Source organism: Harpia harpyja, chromosome 3, assembly GCF_026419915.1.
Source record: "Harpia harpyja isolate bHarHar1 chromosome 3, bHarHar1 primary haplotype, whole genome shotgun sequence".
Classification (NCBI taxonomy): Eukaryota; Metazoa; Chordata; class Aves; order Accipitriformes; family Accipitridae; genus Harpia; species Harpia harpyja.
Window position 1 is genome coordinate 70484034 of NC_068942.1, and position 15358 is coordinate 70499391.

At 36.7% G+C, this 15358-nt stretch overlaps 1 long non-coding RNA gene across 3 annotated transcripts in view; it reads right to left on the reverse strand.

Moving 5' to 3' along the window:
- LOC128139970 (uncharacterized) overlaps nucleotides 1–15358 on the reverse strand; it is an 86801-nt gene that overhangs the window by 47107 nt on the left and 24336 nt on the right. For all 3 annotated transcript variants that reach the window (XR_008234567.1, XR_008234568.1, XR_008234566.1), the window contains exon 2: nucleotides 14748–14846. This is a non-coding gene — a long non-coding RNA (uncharacterized LOC128139970). The remainder of the gene's footprint in view (nucleotides 1–14747; nucleotides 14847–15358) is intronic.

Here is a 15358-nt window from a genome sequence, read left to right on the forward strand (position 1 = left end):
CTAAATGTTCCATTTGTTGTTTCATAGCTGATTCCACTGGTGAGACTTGTTAAATTTTTGCTTATATCAGGTCTGGCTCAGCCTCATTTATCCGGATACAGAGTTCTCAGACGCATTTAGCCAGAATACAATAGAGGACCAAAAAGATGTTTCAAGAAGCAGATGACTTTCCAGAATATTTGATACAGGCTGGAAGAAATATGCGAACAAATTTTTCAAATCATCAAGCTTTGGCAAACAAAATTGACTGTCGCTTTGCATAACTTCAATTATAAATGGCTCAGTCCTCTCATGTTTCTTCTTTTCCAATGCATAACACAAAACTGTGGACCGGTCCTGTGCAGGAGACATATCTGGGTGCTGGGGCTTACGGTGGAGAAGAGGCCAGCATTTCTGTGAGGCAGCCAGGAAACACGCCAGCAAGCGGGTTCCTTGGAGCCTGACACCTCCGTAAGAACTGGTGGACAGGTAGCCCATCAGACTGTCCCGCTTGACAGACCAGCGCACTGGGAGGCAGGGGACAAGAGGAGCTGCCAACCACCTGCGGCTGGTATATCAGGTCATGGAGGGGGAGAACGATTCTGGCGCTGTGCTAGGAAAGTATGTAAGACATGCCCCTATCTGTGGGGGTGCATTGATGCAGGAGCCAAATCTATGAGTCTCACACTCGGTGCACGAAAACTTAACAGCTCAGATGGATGGGTAAAATCTGTATCTGTGTAGAAACTGCATGGGATGTAAGCTTTGCAGTTCTGCAGAGGAATCTGGTTCTGCTCTGTACCATCTGTGCACCAATTGTGTGGCTTGTTTGTTGAGCTTTGTTTGTTTGTTTCATTGGGGAAAGATATAGAAGACAGTAAAAAGAATGCACTTCAGGTCAGTTTAACTCTTGAGCTATTCTTTTTTGCCCTCGCCACTGTCAATTATAGGTTCAAATTTCTTACAAGAGTTAAAAAGAAGATTCATACCTAATTGCTATTTTCTGCAATTTATTTAATTTCAAAGACAACGATTTAATTTCAAAGTTTGTTCACATTACTGAGAGAAGTGGAGAAAACCTGGAAATACAAAAAGGTAAGATTCAAGGTCTGATTTTCAATGTTAGATCCTTGCAGCTGACAGTACATTTGTATGTGCATGTAATAGACGCAGTCTGTTTGAAACCTAATGACCATGTGATAGTAAATACATGGCAGATCCAGACCTTGAAGTGGATGCTCCCATTACGTTTGTGCTAATACTGCTAATACCACATACATACAAATTAGACTGAACAGTTCTTAGCAACAAGTAAATGCAACAAGATAAAGTAATGTAAGTTTATACATACACTAAACATCTATATAAATATGCACATTCTATGCGCATCTAATAAACACATTTCAGTCTATGTGCATCTAATAAACATATTTCAGAAGAAGATTTAAAATCTTGACGTCCACAGGCCCTCCAAACATGCTGTGGCACTCACAGAGTGAAATCTGAGACTATTAAAAACAAATGGGAGCCTTGCTTAATCAGGTCTCTGCAAACTGAAGAAGCCCAGAGGGGCACCCAAGAAAATCCTTGATGAAAATCAAGATTATAATTACATCAAGGTGAAAAAAGGCATTGCTCCTGTCTGCTTCTCCAGAAGCTTCTCTAGACTTACAGGAAACACAGCACCTTATGCTCTCAATCAACAGAAAGCAGCAGTGGAAGAGATGGACTAAGAATTGCATAAACATTGGTAAATGTCTTACAGGAATGTTTTTTAAAATCTTGACGTTCTTTTTTGGCTTCTGGGGTTTTGGCAGGAACTCCAGTCTCTAGGCCCATTTCTGTGTACACACTTTAATGATGGGCTTGATTAAGAGACAGTAATTCCCCAGAGGTTTAGCTATCTTAATTGACACGAACATGGGTACAACGCCAAAATCAAATGGTTATGTCCCAAACCAATGGAAAATCACAGATGCAAAACCATGATGGATTCTTCATTTTTCAGGCTTCATGTATTTCTACTGTTTTCCACTGTATATAAGCTTTATAGCCTAACCAACACCCAACCTGGCCTTGGAAGAGATTACCTTCCGCCAAACAGCAAGCAGTAGCACAAACATCAGCCTACATCTGCCCATGAGGGAATTACATTGAGGTCCAGTTATATTTGTCCCAGTGACTCTGCCTGCCAAGTGAGCCAGTTTCCCTCAAATGAGGATTTAAAGGAAGAACACAGATGTTGGCTCTGGGATAAGCTAAGACAAGACTGCTAAGGAAAATTCTAGACAATGAACTGTGTTACAGGGTAGTTCAGGAGTCAATCTCAAAGGAAAACAAGGCAATGAGTTTATAAAAATGAACTTGCTGTCCAACCTTCTCCTACACAGGATTCCAAATTTCCAGTGAGGTCAATAGGATCTGCAGGCACATAATATATCTCAGGACAGGACTTTGTATTCAAAACTCACCTTATCTTGATGAGGTGCAACCATTTCTGGAATGACACTTAGAACTGTTTAATAACGATAGGGCACAAAATGAAGCTAGCCAGCAAAGCAGAATGTGGGCAAGGCAGCGTGCTTAGCATTTATAAAAAGTACTCAGGAATCATCACTGATCACAAATTCTGTATCTCCTTAAAATTACTTAAAGACACAAAAAGTTATATTCAGGAATAGAACCAAGGTTCTGCTTTACAGAACTGAAAGGCAATATGAAGAAAACATCCTTGCTGTCCCCTGTACTAAACTAATGGCACTGAACTTCAGACTGATCATTTTCTTCTTCCTCTCCCCAGCAGGCTCAGGGAAAAGAACTCTCTCCTATGGCTCTGCATTCCCAAGAAAGTTCAGTCTCCTGAAGCCTTCTCTCTTGCAGGAGAAAGTAGAGATGCTCCACAGCCTGTAGCTCTACCATATATTCTTTTACTGGAATAAGAAATGTTTCTAGATCAACAACTTAAGAAGCCAATGGAGCATCTGTGTGCCAACATTAAAGTTTCTTTTCATCTGTGAGAATTCTATGCTTTCTAAAAGCCTTGCCTTCTCATAGGAAGGTGGCCAAAATCTCACAGAGATATGAGTTTGTGGCAGAAATCTACAAGTTTTGATCACTAATTACATTATTTCTGCTTTTGAATATATCTCAGTGTACACATGTACATTATTCTGTATGGGTTTGTTTCTGTTTTATTATTTTCTTTGGTTTGACTTCAATCTGATTTTCAGTTTAGTATGAAACTGTGAATATTTTATTTTTCATCCTTTTTTAATGTTGTGGTTGTTCTCATTCTGGTATTTAGTGACCTTCCCCTTTACTTGTTCCTTTGTATTTCCTTAAGGCAACAAGTCATTCTTGTGGTGCTGTATGAAGATGGGGAAAGTTGCCAGCAAAATTTTTGATGCACGTGCAATAGAAGTCCTCTTACCACCCATTCAGGTTTGCAAAAGGTAACTCTAGGTGGTATTTCTACATACAGTGGTACATTTTATCCACAGAGGTAATTGTAAAGCCTTAATTTGTCTCAATTACTTATATATATATTATATGCATAGATATTTCTCACATAACATGATAATGTAACAAGTACGTATGCATATTATACATATGAATATGAGTGCACACATAACATTTTCCAGTATTCCAAATAGCACAAAGAAATCTTAAACAACCTGGTACTTGCAAACACTATTATATGAACAGAACAAAATGTAGTTGTCAACCAATTAAAAACATTAATGTACGAGGAACATATTTGTGTTTTATTGGATTTTTTTACTTAATTTTAAAAAGATTTTTAGACTATGATATATAATATTTCTCATGTAATAATATTTTCATCAAATCTATCTATATGAAATCTGATCATTCGTTTCCTGTGCTAGAAACCCAACAGTGTAATAATCTTAAAAACCAAATAGTGAAATGAACTAGATATAGAAAGCCCTCACAGTCCAGTTTCATTATTATGACAAACTGCAAAACCCAAACCCCAAATATTGAATCTGATAAATATAAATTATGTTGTAGTTAGAGTAACTGTGATACAAAACCCACTGATATCTTTTGGAAAACAAATGTCTCACAACTTACACAGAAGGTCATCAAACTGATAATCTAGTACAGCAGAGAAAAAAGCTGAAAAACAGTATAAACTGTGTAAAGGTTACTGATGGTGCAATGAATCTTTGAATATTGTGTTCAACTCATCTTCAAAAGATGTTTAGCTAAAAGAGAAAGGTGTCAAAGACAGGTAATGAAAATGTGGTTAAAGGCACAATATGACCCTATTATAAGAAGAGACTGAAATGATTAAGTGCTAATGTGACACAGGCATCAGATAATGAAATTTTGGCAGTAAGTGCCAAGAACAGTTATGCCGGCAGTGGTGTTTGTTTGACAAGAATTCTCAGCAAAGAAACACATAAAGGAAGCCTCATGTTTCTGATCACTACTGTAAATGTAACAAAGAAAGAAAATGGAGGGGCTCAGTCATAACCTTCAACAGCCTGCCAAAGTAAACAAGATGGCATTTGATTTTCAGCCAATAAAGACGAAGTGAAAAATGAAAGTGGGAAAGCTCTGGGTAGAGCTTTTTCTGGTAGAGACAGACAGATGTGCATGATACTTTATTGCTTTTTAACAATACAAATGATTGGAGAAAATCGAAGTGTTTTTTTTTTTTTAATTAAAAATTAGAAAGTATTAGTCCTTCAGACATGTGCTTAAGATGTTTAAACAAGGTACAGAGAACTTTGGAAAAATGGAAATTCAGTTGGAAAAAAGCACTTTTCGTTATCAATGCTGTTTCCTGTGGAAGCTGAACTCAACTGTGGGATTACCCTTCCAAATGCATTACCGGACTACCTAGGATAGACTCTTTGCCAAGAGGCTATGGGAGACCACTGATGGATAAGAGTCAGCAAGACAGAGATATGAAATATTTCTGGAATTAACCCCTTGTACCTGCTGTGCCAACAGCAGGATATAAAACAGCAAAGTAATAAATTCTGCAGAACACTTTTTAACATATTTCATGAGACGTTAATTAATATTTGCCACAGATATTTGATAAAAGTAATTGCAGTTTCCACTATGGCCATCACACAACTTCCTCAAATAATTTTCAAAGTTAGCCATCACGCTGCTTCTGTATATGCATAAATGATAGGTGTTTCCTCTGGCTCTGGAAGTGGATATGGCAGTCACATCACTGCATGCAAATTGAACTTGTTCTGAAATCAGAAGTTAAGCCAACCACCAGTAGGTTGATGCTGGAAAGACAGCTTTTCTAAAATAATCCACCATTTCAGAGGCAGAAGTCAACAGTCCCTAACCCAACAAGACTGTACTACATTGTATAGCAGGAGAGACACACTGACCTTTCAGATTCAGTCTGCTGCTACCTGTCTGTTTGTCCATCTCTTTCTCTATTTCCTGCCTGCTTTTTCCCCCCTAAGTAGGTATTTAATGATTTCTTTGATATCCCTTACTGGTGGAAAGTTGGGAAGATGATTGATTGTTGTTAGAAGTGTTAACGCTAGCAGCAATCATTTTCCATTGTTTTAGAAAAAATATGGTCCATAGGTAATTGTCTTAATAAATTCTTGATACACTGTTTGACACCATGACAGATCATTGACTGCAAATACTCCCAGACTTTTTGTCTCCCAGGCAAGGATGAAGATTAATACATTACTTCATGTCAAAATTGAAAGGTGGACAACTAAAAGATGCAGAGTGAATGGAAAACTATTGCAAGACTGTCTTACATTCTTCACAGTATTCAGTATCATATCAAATAACACATGCTTATCAAGATATTTTCTGTATCTTTTCATTAAGTAGATATATCTGTATGTCCTATGAAATGACCTAAGAAAGCAGGAGCCACTGAATAATAAGCAAAGCCAAGCTAGAGGTGTTATGGAAAGAAAACACTTAAATAAGCAATGTTCACCACTAGAGAATCTAGAGAAAGAATGAGAAATGGTGACCATCAGAAGTCTTACAACTATTCAGGAAGTAGCATTTAAAAATAATTTTAAAAAATATTTTACAGTGACATGTATTTATCTTCCACATACTGATCACAGTGACAAACAAGTGTAATAAAAGAAACAAAGCCAATTTTAAGAAAAAAAATTTCATTCGCTATTCAAGCCATGGATCTGGTAACAGATGGAAACTGAACCTCTTAAACTGTTCTTACCATAATGACTACTTGGAAAACTTACTAACTCCAATTATAGCCACAATTAGCACTTTTTAAGGACATACATGCATAAAGCACTGAGACAGATCCAACACAAAAAAAACCCCAAAGCCCTGTTTTCTGTTGTGTTGGCTTATCACACTCCACAACTGGAAAAGGATTCGTCTTTTTCACCACTTCCCCAGATTTCCCCAGTGTCCTGGCTTCCAGAGAATGGATTTGTCTTCGTGATTTTTAGTGACACCTGCAGTTCTCTAAGAAAAATGCAGTGAGAAGGTTTTTTCCTGTGGTGCAACCCCAGCACAGTGCGCTCCATCTCATTTATCCACCACTAATGGGGCACTGGGCACAACCAAAAGGCACAAAAGGCTATTTTCCAGTGGCTGTTGAATCATCCCACTGGGGCCACTGGCAGTTAGCATACCTGGGACGTAGACCAACTCACAGCACTCTTTTACTGTAGAACTTAAACAAAACTTTCTTCCCTTTCCCTTTGGCAGCCCTATGATACACCCCAGTTGCAGCTGAAGGTCTACCTCTTAATTGACACAGCCGATGTCTCCTAAGCTACAGGCTTTTTTCCAGCCTGCAATACAGGAGACAGAATCCTAGCACTATTAGCTACTCACCAATAGGCTGTGCAAATCCTAATGTGACTTCCTATAGCTCCTTGTCATAGAATTTCATACTATGACATTAATAGACACATATTTTAGTGACTGTTAAACATTATCTGGAGAAGAGTTATTGATCCACGAAGTAGAGACTGAATGCATCTTGAAAAAAAAGAACGAACTTCTGCCATCAACAGGTTGTAATGGTGTTGCTGCCTATTATACTCAATTACTGTTTATTTAAAGAGCTTCTGAGAAACTGTGAGAAGGCTCATTGCTATTTATCCCAAAGCACGGACGTTAGCCTGCAGTTGGAATGGAAATGTGCTAAGATTTCCAATGGAAAAAAAAACTTCTAGCCAAGTTTTAATTGAAGATAGATAGCAAATAAAACTTTTTTTTCCTAGGGAAAAGCAGACTCTGAAAACAAAACTGTATCAATGAATTTTGGATTATTTTTATACCAAAAGTCTAAACAATAGAAATTATATACAGAAAAGTATTTAGAAAGCCTTGAGTGAATAAAGAAAAGCCAAAACTTTTTCCAGAAAATACCAAGGTGAATACTGATGTATTTTTCCAATGTGAAGATACTTATCTGTTAGCAATCTGATGTTCCCAGCTCCATCTGCTCATGATCATAGACTAATTCTTAAAATTAATCATTATGATTTTCATTCCACAGTTTTAAACTTAGTATCAATATGTTCTGAAAGCTTTATTGCCTCTTAGAATTTCACATTCCCAATTAGTCATTAAACAATCACCTTTCATTATATATACTGTTTCCCTCTTGGAGCAATGTTTATCTTTAATAGACAAGGGTCCAATAAATATTCTGGAATAGATTAATTGTTTATCACTACAACTCATAGACTTGTCTAGTAATGAAGAGATACTGCTATTCTGTAATTCAGTAAAATAAAAATATAATGCACCCAAACATGCAATTATTGTCTTTTTGTTTACAAGACACACATACTAAAATTTATTTGGCAAAGCAGTCTGGAATTGTTAATTCTTCTGAGGATTATACTTCTAGGAAAGCTTTGTACAGAAGCTTCTTCTGTAATTCATACTGACACCTTACTAAATCCTAGCTAAACACTGGATCAAGACCATAGTTGCAGTGTTCCATAAACAAGGATAGCCTGGAAAAAATACCCTTACAATGTTTAGATGTCCAGAAAATATCAAAACTAGTTACTGTAAAGTTTGCATAAAGCCTGAGATTATGGTGAAATTAAAATGCAATCAGTGGCTATGCAGCAAAGTTGTGGAGGCTTAGATGGGGAACTTATGTGCCTGTCTTAGCACTGCCTAGACCAGAGACATTATAGAGATTCCGTTATGTTTAAAAGACAAGAACCTCATGTACCCTGAAGAACTAAGTGTTTTCTAAGGGTTAACGGTAATGCTGTCATATAGAATATTATCATTAGGCACTACCATCTATCCCTTTCAGTAATTAATTAACTGATAAAAGACAATTTATTCATTCTGAAATACTGGTTGACTTCCTCTCTCAAGTACTTGGATTGCTAGACATGTCCAAGCCAGAATGCCTAGCTTGCCAGTTATTTCAACTATCTCTTTCAGTAGCCAGATACTCCACCCAAAAACTCAGTACAGAATGTAGAAAATAGGGCGATCCTATATCTATCGCATGTTCCCTGGCTGGGAGGAAACATAAATCAGGGACCTAAAATGAATAATGCATTGCCAAGGCTTACAATCTTCAAAGACTGTGGAGGCACAGACCATCTAATATTAGTAATTAGTAAAACATTGTTCCCTTTGCAACAGAACTGGCCTAAGAATTCTTAAGACAGTGGAGCAGAGTTTAATTCTGGAAATGAAAATGAAGGAATGATTAGACAGCAAATTCTCAATGAGTATCACACGTCCTAAAGAGGCCAGCACTCTGCAGCTATGAAAATCGCTGCTCTTGAACAGGTAATGCAATAGAATGGGAACTTATGTCTGCCACATCAAGAACAGTTTGGAGTGATGTGATGCGTGAGAGACCATCTGGCCTCCATTAAAAAGAGAAAACGAAGTATTAGGACACAAGAACACAGAGAAGAAACCTGTCTAGCAGTTTGAAACTGTGTCTAGAAAACAAAGCCAAATAATTCAGCAGCCAGCACTGCAGTGATGTTGAGAAATAAGCAAGCCCACTTAGACTGATGAGAAAGGAGGTTGATACGTGTAAGCCAGTTCAAGAAGCAGACACCCTTGGAATAAAACACATACATACCACTGCGCACTGATGTTGATACTTCAGACTCCCAGACATAAGCTCTTCTTTTAATGATCAGACAAAAACATATTTTCTCACCATTCCTTCTAGCAGAATGGTTTAGATGCCCGAGTAGCAAACAAATGACACTCCTGCTGTCAGGGATAGCTGAAGAGATTTTAAGCATCAAGGAGATTTCAGAAAGTAGAACCACGTGGGCAGAACAATGGAGATTTCAGAAAGTAGAACCACGTGGGCAGAACAATGTGTATAGTGCTGATGGTAGCCAGCGTAGCCTTAACAATCTAAAAGATGCAAGAAGCAGACCCACCAGGTCAGAAACATTCAGGAAGATATAGCGAATGAGCCAATGTGGATACAGTCCTGCTGTGCTCTGTGGATGTTGCCAAAGCTGATACAGCTGCATAACAGATTGATGCTGTAGGAGACAAGCACTGTGGGAACATCCAGCATTTTCCCCATAGACTTTACAGAGTAAATCACTAGCGTGTATGACATCCCCGGTGCTACTATGAACACCTCACCCGTTTGATTAGCCTATGCATTTACCCAAATGGCACAAGAAATTTTGGCTCTAGTGGCATGCTCAGGAGAAGATTAAAAGACAAAAGCCTTCTTACCTCACTTGAGAAGAAAACTTTGGAGTCTAGCTGCCTTTTGCATAGTGTTTGCATCTTGAACAACCAGCAAAGAGAAAACCCCTGAGAAACACAGCCCTAACTGGGAAAACCAAGGTATCCCACATGGAGACTTGATCATGGGACGTAACCTGCGCATGTTCTGCACAACTGAAATGAGGTTTTGGAATAAATCCTCAATACAGGGGAAGCAAAAGGCAATATATTAATTGCAAAAGATCTTCAAAGCATTCCCTTTCAATAAGAGAACTTCCTTATATGACATATGCTGAGTAGCAAGGAAAGGGGCAAAAGCACATCTCTACTAATATTGCAATGACAAAATTTTGGATCTTGAATGCCTGCGCCATAGCAAACCCATTATAATAGCTAACATGGACCCATTTCAAGAACTTGTGGTTCAGGGACAGATATTGGTTAAGACCAGAGGGCATACCTAGGACTTTGCTTTTTTTCCCCAGCAACAATAACCTTTGAGGTAAAGAATACAGCCTCTGAAAAGGTTCATCAGGCAGTAAATGGAAACAGCCGTGCTAAATATGAAAGGCATTTGGGGGAGGCCTGTTTCTCCAAATAAATAAAGATTTAGGGCAGGTGCCAGACTTAGAGTGGAGAACAGAAAATTGGGGACTGTTCCTCATCAAAGAGATTATCGGATAATAGGGAAATACCAGGAGAAAAGCCTAAATTACTGCAGCTGATTCCTCTTCCCACAAGGTAAACTGCACATCTGTTCTTTCCGTAAGGCACAACCAACATACCATGCCTAAAATATTAAATTGTTCAAAGGAAAAATGACACACATTTATTTATGGTTGCACACAATATTGCCCTTAAAACTGTGCAATGTCAATGCGCATTAGGAATTCAGCACTTAAATAGCACTGAAAATGTAAATAGTTCTAGAGTTCTTATCTCTCTACTCGATCACACAAAAACCCACCCCAGATAACTTTATCTTTCAATGTGTCCAGCTGCACATTGGTGTCCAAGGTCCTGCTCCTTATAAACAAGGTCAAAGCAGAAACTCTCATTAATTTCAATAATGCTGGACCTAATCCTACATGTAACACCAGACAAGACACTGTCATATTTTCAGACTGATCTTTAGTCAAAGACCATTTGCTTAAGGACAGTATTTTTGCAAAAATCCTGTGTGAACATAATAAAGGGTTAAGCAGAAAGATTTTAAATCAAAACACTTATCAGTTCTTCTCACTTTTATCCCTATTCATATCATATCTCCTCAAAAAAAATAGTGAATTACTTAAACAGTTGCAGCTGGTACAGAATGCATTTGGAATAACCATGAATTTCTACAGCTTCAGCAGCAGCATGCTTTGGCTTAAACAGTCAGAGGATGGCTCAAATTCCATTCATCTCTTCCTCAAATAAGTGCTTTCTACCTTGTGTGAAAAAAATTAGTAACGTGCCAAAGTAGGAAATTAAACAGTTTGGGATTTAACAAAGGATTGGAAAAAACATAAACTACATTTGATCTGACCAAAAAAATAGAAGGATCAATTAACTGAGTGTCTACATGAACTTAAAAGTTTGATGAACATTAATTGGCTTAATTACCTCAATTAAGACAAGCTGCATATGGACAGAATAGGATGAAATATTATTGGTGATAAAAATTAGTCAGGACAGTCAAATCTAAAACTTACTGCTAGCATTTGCAGAAGAATTATACCATACTGAGCAACAGGAAATAAAATTCATTAACTACAAAGACAGTATCTCTGACTCTGGAATTTCCTGAACTGCAAACTGCTGGAGCTGGGGAGAATATTCTGACAAAGTAACAATGCATGATTGCCCTGTTCTAATGTTTTTTTTTTTTCCAGCAGCATTTTATTTTAGCCAGTACTGGAGACAGGAAACTGGCCTAATGTAACCTTTGGTCTAACCTAATACAATCGTTCTAATGTTCTCAAAATGGATAATGGATGCATAAAATCAATAAAGGCAGCATAACACATAAGGTGAAAACATATAAAAAGATGATCTCTCAACTATTATCTTAATGAGACATGGTCCTGGAGTCATTATGGATGATTCTTTGAAAACAGCAGTTCAATATGCAACAAGATTCAGAGAGACAAACATAAACTACTAGGAAAGAGACAGAAATAATTCTGAGACAATATAAACCTACCATGTTCCCAACATCTACAAAGTATGCAGTTCTGACATCCCATCTCAGGAAAAAAAAAAGACCCTATAAAACTAGAATTTTAGTTTCTAAAAAACTATAGCTTCTATGAAACCATAGAAAGCGTATCAAAGATAAATAGAAGTATGGAACAGTTTCACAAAAGAGAAACAAAACACACCAAGATGCCTCACTTCAAAAAAACCCCAGAAGATTGAAAGCAAAATACAACTAATGTCAATGTTGAGATGACTAATGTCATTAATGCAATTAAGACAGTTAACAGAGAAGAATAAATTGTTAATTGTTACTCTGCAAATAATAAGGCTCACCAAGCAAAAATCTTACATAGCAGGTGAGAGGCAATATCAAGCTAGATGGACCTTTTGTCTCATTTCATGTGGCTGATCTTATATTCTAAATGACATGAAGTAAATGATGTCAAGAATTTTTATGTAAATATTCATAGGGAAAGAATATAAATACAGCAGATGTTCACAATTATTATAATTATTTATATAAATTTTATGGAAAGAGCTAATAAAGTTGAAGCAGATTAGCAATTAGAGTTCAGGAAAAGACCAACCACAGTAGTTTCCTGTAAAATTCTTACACCTTCTTTTGAAAGCACAAATATATCAGCAATTTTTAGAGATAAGATACAGGACCAGATGGAATTCTTATATTCAGATGAACATAAAGTGCAAGACTTTGAAGTTCTGATTTTTCACAATTTCTGAATAATTTTAGTTTCATAGAGACATACTAATCCAGGCAATACATTTATGGGGTCTTGTTTATTGTTCTGTATTGTCAATGTTTCTCAAACCTATTTCCCAGGACTATTTCTTTAAAAATGTACTACTTGTCATGTCCCACTGCCCAAGCATACCCATGTTTGTGGTTTTTTTTTTTAAATTCCAAAAAGACTTAGGCACACTGAGTAAACAGATTTAATAAGCTGAACTGAATCGTGACTTCTCCAGTTACATTTTTTGGCAGAAAATGCCTTTCTGAGTTTCTATTTTAGTAAGATTCACTTAATACAACCAAAGCTGAGTAGGCTTTGATCCACAATTACAAAGTTAAAATATATGGAGGAAGAATAATGCTGGGAAAATGCTCTCTTGGCAAATAAAAGCTGGAGCAAGTTAATCCCACCAATTTCCCACCTTTAATGAGTTCAAATCTTGCCATCGTTAATAATACTGAAATAGTTATTAACATTTATATAAATACAATTAGAGAAAGTCTTTGGACCTGCCAGTAGGATCGGAAGCTATTGGAACTTCTATCACATGAGCAAGATCAAAACCAAAGCAGCTATAGTCCTTTTTTTTCTTTTGCATTAAGTAACTTCATAGCCCAAGCATCTGACTATCGTCTTGACTTTTAAGTACTTGGCTATAACCCAAAGACAGGTTCAAATAAGGTTCTTTAATTCCACATACATGCACATACACACATTCTTTCAATCCACCCTCCTTGCATGCAGGAGTCAACAGGAGTTAAAGGCAGTCAGCGCCTCAAAACACATTCAGCACTTTGCAGGATGAGGCCCTTTATCCTTATTTGCCCCCTTGTACTTGCTTAGTTCTCTTTGTGCCAGTTCCACTAATAATGTTCCTCTGCAACAAAAAATACTGTCCAAAAAACACTGATGCCTACTGTCATCTTTCCTTGAAGTGCTATACAGTCTATATCCTCAAGTTACTAAATGTAGTTTCTACATTCTATATCATCCATTTTAGAAACTAAGGTAATTCTGAAAAATAGGACAACAAAATTTTCAGTAAAATTTGCAAGATTGGAAAATTCTTCAGTAAATACAGTCATAATTTTTCCCTGAGATATTATTCTATTGTAGTCTGTAAGGAGATCTCTATTTATTTTAAAACATAACAGGACTGAATTCTCATGGCTTGTGATCCCAAAACGTGGAGTAGAGTTTACCCTTGTCATCCAGCTCCCCTGATTTTGTTCAGATTGGAAAACTGTCCAAACTGAAAACTTTCTGCCTGTATCTTTAGGTTCCCATTCAACACAAATGACAGCATTAGATCAATGGCGCAACAGAAATGATATACACCTAGGTCTTGTTCTGACAGTCATTTAGGATGCACATCTGTATCCAAGAGCCCACAGATACCATAGTAGAATACAATAGCTTATGTACAGCAGTTCTATAAATTTAGTGGTGAGGAGGACTTAAAAAATTCATGAGTCTTCTAGACTTCATTTACAGATCATCAAATGAACTATTAAAATTTATTGCAAATCAGCCATTAGTGCCTGACAGCAGCATTCCTAAATGCATATTTGGATTCCAAAATAAAAGTGACTTGAACCTTTTGGAAGATAGTCAGCAATCTGACTGTTTGCAAGCCTATAAAAGTGTTAAGGAACCACATTTTAGCACCTAAGCTTGAAAATATTAGTTCAAATGTTTTGAACTTTATTCTTAGAGATCATACTGCATTTAACTATGTAAACATTTAGCTTATTAGTTCCTTGAAATTTCTGTTATGAATGTAGTAATCAATAAATTTCCCACAAAGTTTTAGAGGAGTCAGGGTGGAAGATTATCCAATTGGAATCTGAATTGTGGCAACAGCAGAGCAGAAGGATTTTTCATTATTGGCTTGTTAACCAGAAAATTCCTAATTTCAAGGAGACATGTAAAAGGACGAAAAAGTCTTCTTCCATTTGAGAGACATTGGTTGTTTAAAACTTTTGAGGTTTTTGCTGTCTACATGAGTATAATCACTTTGTGTTTTGTTTCTAAGTGAAATACAAATTGAGTTTTCATGCCCTTCTACAAGTCCATTAGTAGCTATGGGAAGAAAGCAGTTATCAAGACAGATAAAAGCACACCTACTGTATTATTTGCCACTCAGGTTAACACGTCCCAACTTCTTTAACAGATCTGTGTAGTGTTTGATGGTCACATCTCCTTTCCAGGCCTCTGTTTAGTCATCTATAAAACAGATATAATATTCTTATCAGAATAATCAGATGTTTACTTTATTAATATTTGTTAAGTACTTACACATTCTTAGATTATTGGCACTAAATAAGTAAAAAATACTGCATACAACTTGCAGACTCCTTACTTAACAAGTCTTATGAGATAGTTTATTAGCAAATAGATTCTCAGTGAGAAAATGGGAACACTGCCCACATATTAATGAATAAATTGAACATTTTAACAACTCCATTCTTAGAATCATCTCTTTTTTGGAAAATTTGGCACTAGAAATTGCTTAGCAGTAGCCCCCACTATTGGTATTTGCACTATATCTTTTATCTACTGCTTCATTAGTATTAATGCATTAATAATTCAGGATGTATTTTTATATTAGTAAGATATAGTAGATGACTCCTGTATGCTCATCAGAAAAAGTTACAGTGTGCACATCAAATTATACATTACAGAAATGGGATGATATTACAGTGTTCCAGTACACTGTATTAAATACACTCTAGAAT